This window comes from Arachis ipaensis, chromosome B10 (genome assembly GCF_059453495.1).
Source record: "Arachis ipaensis isolate K30076 ecotype BB chromosome B10, ASM5945349v1, whole genome shotgun sequence".
Taxonomy (NCBI): Eukaryota; Viridiplantae; Streptophyta; class Magnoliopsida; order Fabales; family Fabaceae; genus Arachis; species Arachis ipaensis.
In genome coordinates, this window is record NC_142435.1 from 47,172,121 (window position 1) to 47,177,998 (window position 5,878).

Consider the following 5,878-nt stretch of genomic DNA (forward strand, 5'->3'; position numbering starts at 1 on the left):
AAGTTCATCAATGGAAATATAGCAAGTGCAAGTTATGGCAATTAGATGCAAGATGTTTATTGGCATGCTGGCAAAGATATGAGTAGCATAGATCAAGCATGAATTGACCAATTTGATTATCAAGTGTTTCAAACTAACAATCTGTTTGTATTGACAATTATATTCAATCAATAAAATATGAAAAGGGGTTTTGTGAAAAAAACAGGCATTAGAGTAGTAGGATAGAATAATTTAAAAAGAATGCACAACGCCGTACGGACTTTTTCACAAACACTTAACATGCATGGTAAATATGTTGTTGAAAGTATTAATTTTAAACATGCAAACATCCCAAAAATAATTATTGATAATTGTCAAACAACTCCTTACTAATCCACAAGCAATTATAGAAGAAAATAATCACCCAAATAAATTTCTAACACCAATTAAATTAATGCGAAAAGAAAGAAAAACAAAACATAGATAATGAAGGTAAAAAGAAAAAAAAAGAAGAAAACATAAATAAGAGTAATAATGAAAAAGTAAAAAGGGGAAGAAGAAAGAAAAAAGAATCTTGATAATGAATGTGAAAAAGAAGGAGGGAGAAAGTAAAAAGTGAGAAGGAATAAAAAAAAAGAATGAGGAAGAAAGAAGTAAGAAGGGATAAGAAAGAATTAGGATTGGGGAAGAAAAGATAGAAATTCTGGTGCTGATCTGGATAAACTGTGCAAGCACAGGAGATGCGGACGCGTGGGGCACGCATTCGCGTGGTTTGTGATATTTTCAAGTGACGCGTATACGTGGGTGACACGTACAAGTGACCTGAATTGTGCTATTGGCGCGAGAGCAGCCTCGCGCACACACAACTCTCTGTTTCATACGCACATTGCCAAAATTTAGGGTGACGCGTGCGCGTGAGGGACGCGCACGCGTGAGGGACGCGCACGCGTGAGGGACGCGCACGCGTGAGGGACGCGCACGCGTGAATGGCCTTATTTGGAAAAATGATGTGGACGCGTGGGAGACGTGTACGCATGATAGGGCTTGTCCTTCCAGCACAATTCCAGCCCCACACCATCATAACTCTCTGGCCATACACCCCTTTACGTCGATTTCACAGGGTCACGCGTGCGCGTGGGTGACGCGCATGCGTGGAAGGCTGATTTCGCAAGTGACACGGACGCGTCAGGGACGCGTTCGCGTGGGAGTGTTTGTGCCTAAGGCACGCTTCCAGCCATGTGGTGCGGTATTTGTAACCCACTAACTTACCGGGAAGTGCACCGGGTCGTACCAAGTAATACCTTACGTGAGTAAGGGTCGATCCCACGATGATTGATGGATTAAGCAACAATAGTATTTGATAGGCTTAGTTAGACAAACAGAAAAAAGTAATTGAGAGTTCAAAAGCATTAAACAATAAAGAAGATTTTGAAGACAGGCAGGTGAATAGGTGAGGAATAAAATATTGAGAAAGCAGTTAAGGTTTCAGAGTTATCTATTTTTTGGATTGACTTTTCTTATTAACTAATTTTAATCATGTAAGATTTAATTCATGGCAAACTATTTGTGACTAGACCCTAATTCCTTAGACCTTCCTAGTGTCCTCTAAAATTCATCAACTGCCAATTCCTTGGTCAATTAATTCCAATTAGAGGGTGATGATCAAATTCTAGTTTATATGCCACAAGAAATCCTAATTACCCAAATATAAAGGGATTATATGTCACGTATCCGTTAAATACAAAAAAATAGAAATTCAGGATAATATGTTTTCAAGCTATTGTTCAAGTAAAGAGCTTTTCCAAGTTATACAAGAACTCAAATAGAACATGGGTCATACTTCCGTTCCACCCAAATTCATAAAATAAAGAACGAAAACAATTATTGAAATATAAATCAAAACATGAATTAAAATAGAAAAATAATATTATCAATCCATACAATAGACAGAGCTCCTAACCTTAACAATGGAGGATTAATTGCTCATGGTTCAGAAAAAATACGGATTGTAAATTGGGATGGAATGGGATCCTCCCCGGGACCTCTTAAAGGAAGGAAAGTTTCTCCCTTTTATAACTAATCCTAATAAATTTAAAAATATAATTTTTAAAATTAAAATAATATCTTTTCCAAGAATTCAAATTTGAATTTAAATTCGAATTAATTTAAGTAATCAAGTCTTCAATGGATGGATGGGGACCACTTGTTTCGTCCATTCTGCAGCTTCTAATCTGTGTTTTCTGGGCTGAAAACTGGGTTAAAACAGCCCAGAAATCGCCCCAACGTTTTCTGCATTTTTCTTCACGTGGCGCATGTCACGCATACGCGTCAGTCACGCGTACGCATCGATGGTCATTTTCGCGAGTCATGCGGATGCGTCGGTCACACGCTCGCGTCACTGAGCAAATCTTCAATTCACGCGTACGTGTCAGTCACGCGCACGCGTCGCCATGGAAAGCTCCAAAATCACGCGTACGCGTCAGTCACGCGTACGCGTCGCTCCTCGCTGCCATCTCCTTTGATTTTTGTGTTGCAGAAACTCCATCAAATTCCGCCGAATGCTATCTAAAATAAACAGTATTGCACAAAACTCAAAATAGCATCCATAGTGGCTAAAATATAATTAATTCTTAATTAAACTCAACAAATTACATGCAAATTCACTAGGAAAAGATAGGAAAGATGCTCACGCATCACAACACCAAACTTGAACTGTTGCTTGTCCTCAAGCAACCAAAACTAATATAAGCTTAGGATGTGAATTTGCATGAGAATGAGAGTTTGATTAAGCTCATGTCTCTTCTTATTGTGGGGTTTACAACTGCAATCCTGAATAGTTTTGGCATCTCACTTTATTCTTTGAAGTTCATAATGATTGGCATCCATAGGAACTCAGAATTCAAATAGTGTTATTGATTCTCCTAGTTTAGTATGTTAATTATTGAACACAGCTACTTTATGAGTCTTGGCCGTGACCCTAAGCATTTTGTTTTCCAGTATTACCACTGGATACATAAATGCCACAGACACATAATTGGGTGAACCTTTTCAGATTGTGACTCAGCTTTGCTAGAGTCCCAAGTTAGAGGTGCCCAGAGTTCTTAAGCACACTCTTTTTGCTTTGGATCACGACTTTAACCGCTCAGTCTCAAGCTTTTCACTTGACACCTTCACGCCACAAGCACATGGTTAGGGACAGCTTGATTTAGCCGCTTAGGCCAGGATTTTATTCCTTTGGGCCCTCCTATCCATTAATGCTCAAAGTCTTGGATCTTTTTTACCCTTTGCCTTTTAGTTTAAAGGGTTATTGACTTTTTCTGCTTGCTTTTTTATTTTATTTTATTTTATTTTTTTATTTTTATTTTTTTCGCAAGCTTTGTGTTTTTCACTGCTTTTTCTTGCTTCAAGAATCAATTTTTTTGATTTTTCAGATTATCAATAACATTTCTCTTTTTCATCATTCTTTCAAGAGCCAACAATTTTATCATTCATAAACTTCATTATAAAAAATATGCACTGTTCAAGCATTCATTCAGAATCATAGAAAATACCACCACATCTAAGTAAGTGAGACTACTCTAAAAATTAAATTCAAATTCTCATGCACTACATCTGTTCTTCTTTCTTTTTGATTTCAAGCTTAGTAGGAAATACATGAGACATCTTTCAGAATTAAAGCACTTAACAGAAAAATTAAACTATAACCTATGAATCTACTAATAAAGGATCATGCAGCAAACAAAGCAAACTAGCAGAAAACTGGAACATACATAATAAAAGCGGGAAGGAAAAAAATGAAAGAAACTCAACCACCTTAGTTATCTGAGCGGTCATTTCATTCTTCAGGTTGTGCTCCTTTTTAAAGATGATTCGCCTCTCTTTTGGTGCCATAGGAATAAACGGAAAACCCTTAAGCGAAGCGTCAACACTAAACTTAAAGGTTTGCTTGTCCTCAAGCAAAGAAGAACTGAAAATAGAAAGAGACAAATATTATTATGAAAGAAAAAGGAAAGCATAAAAAAGCAAGAGAGAATAGGGATTGGGAGAGAGAGAGAGAAAGAAAACTGGGTGGCGCAAACGACACGTTCGCGTACAGCACGCGATCGCGTACGTCGCGCATTTTTCATAATGATGCGTTAGCGTCAGGCACGCGTCTGCATGCCCTGGATTTTGTGCGATTCGCGCGAAGCCAGCCGCGCGCCCACGTGACTTTCTGTTCCCATGGCTTGTGAGCCAAATTTTCATACGACGCGTTCGCGTCATGCACGTACACGCGTGGATGGCTATTTATGCAAATGACGCGGACGCGTCGGTCACGCGTTCGCATGGGCAATTTTTTGCTTTTAGCATACTTCCAGCCCCAAGCCAGCATAACTCTTTGTCCAGACACCTTTTACGTCAATTTTTCGGGTCACACGTCCGCGTGGGTGACGCGGCTGCGTGAATGACAAAAATCACAAATGACGCAAACGTGTGGGGTACGCGATCGCGTGGGATCGTATGTGCGAACGGCTCCATTCTGGCACCACTCCCGCGCAACTCTCTGTAACTTTTTATTTTTCTCGCACCCCTAGATGACGCGTACGCGTCGGGTGCTTCCCTTTTTTTTTTATTTTTTTTAGCCTGAGGTGTTCGGTTCCTGTGATAAAATAGCTGCATGATCAAAAAATTAGTAAGATCTTAATAAAAATAAAATAAGTAAGAAAACTACAACTAATAAAAATAAAACAAAATAAAGCTAAGAATGAAAATGAATGATCACACCACGGTGGGTTGTCTCCCACCTAGCACTTTTAGTTAAAGTCCTTAAGTTGGACATGTTGTGAGCTTCTTGTCATGGTGGCTTGTGCTTGTACTGATCCAGGAATCTCCACCAATGTTTGTAATTCCAATGGCTACCGGGATTCCAAACTAGGCGCATAACTCCTTCGAGCAAGTTGAAGCAAGTGACAAGGCCCCAAGAGTGTTGATTATGAGAATGAATTCCAGGGTCCCAAACCATGCTTTTACACTCGTCTTCTTGTAGATCACCATTGTTCCCACCGGGTGGCAATTGATCTGAATTCTCACAGAGACATCCAAACAACCTTCTAGACCCATTCAATTGAGCGCTACACCAATTCTTGCACTTCAAATTGGAGCATGCAACCATATTGAACCTCTTCCTCTTACTCTTAACGCCACAAAGAGCTCTAAGTTGACCATCCGTCTCCAGTAGCCCATATTCAAGTGGAAAAGTAAAGGTTAAGGATACGAATTTTACCCTCTTGAATGTTGTATTGGATGGTAATGGCCTTGGGAGAGGTCTTGCAAGCTCTACTCCCTTGTGTTCTTCTTTGAATTCTTCCACTTCTTTGCAAGCTTCCTCAATTTCAACCTCTTCCTCTTGGTAGCTGTCCTCTAATTCAATCTCTTCTTCATTGCTTACCAAGGGTATGGGAGGTTGTGCATCTTCCTCCTTTGTGGGTGCATCTTCCTCCTTTGTTTTTGCATCTTCCTCTTCTTCCATGTGTGAGGATGGAAAGTTCTCTAGTTCACTGGAGTATGAACTATTTTGATTGATTTCCTCACTTTCTTCCATAGGATCTTGCATTATATCTCTTGGGAAGGAATTTGCTTGCTCCTCTTCCTGTGACTTGATAATCAACTGCACATGTTTCTCTATATTTTTGACACTTGTCTTTATATCATGTATGCATTCTTTCATGAGAAGCTCAAGATCTGATGGTATTTGAAATGAATAAGGAGGAGGTGATGGTTCTTGATATGAATAAGAAGGAGGTGATGATTCTTGATAAGAGTAAAAATATGATGGTTCTTGGTATGTATATGGAGATGGTGGTTCTTGATATGAATAGGGAGGTGGTGGCTCTTGATAGTTGGAACATGGAGCACTGAA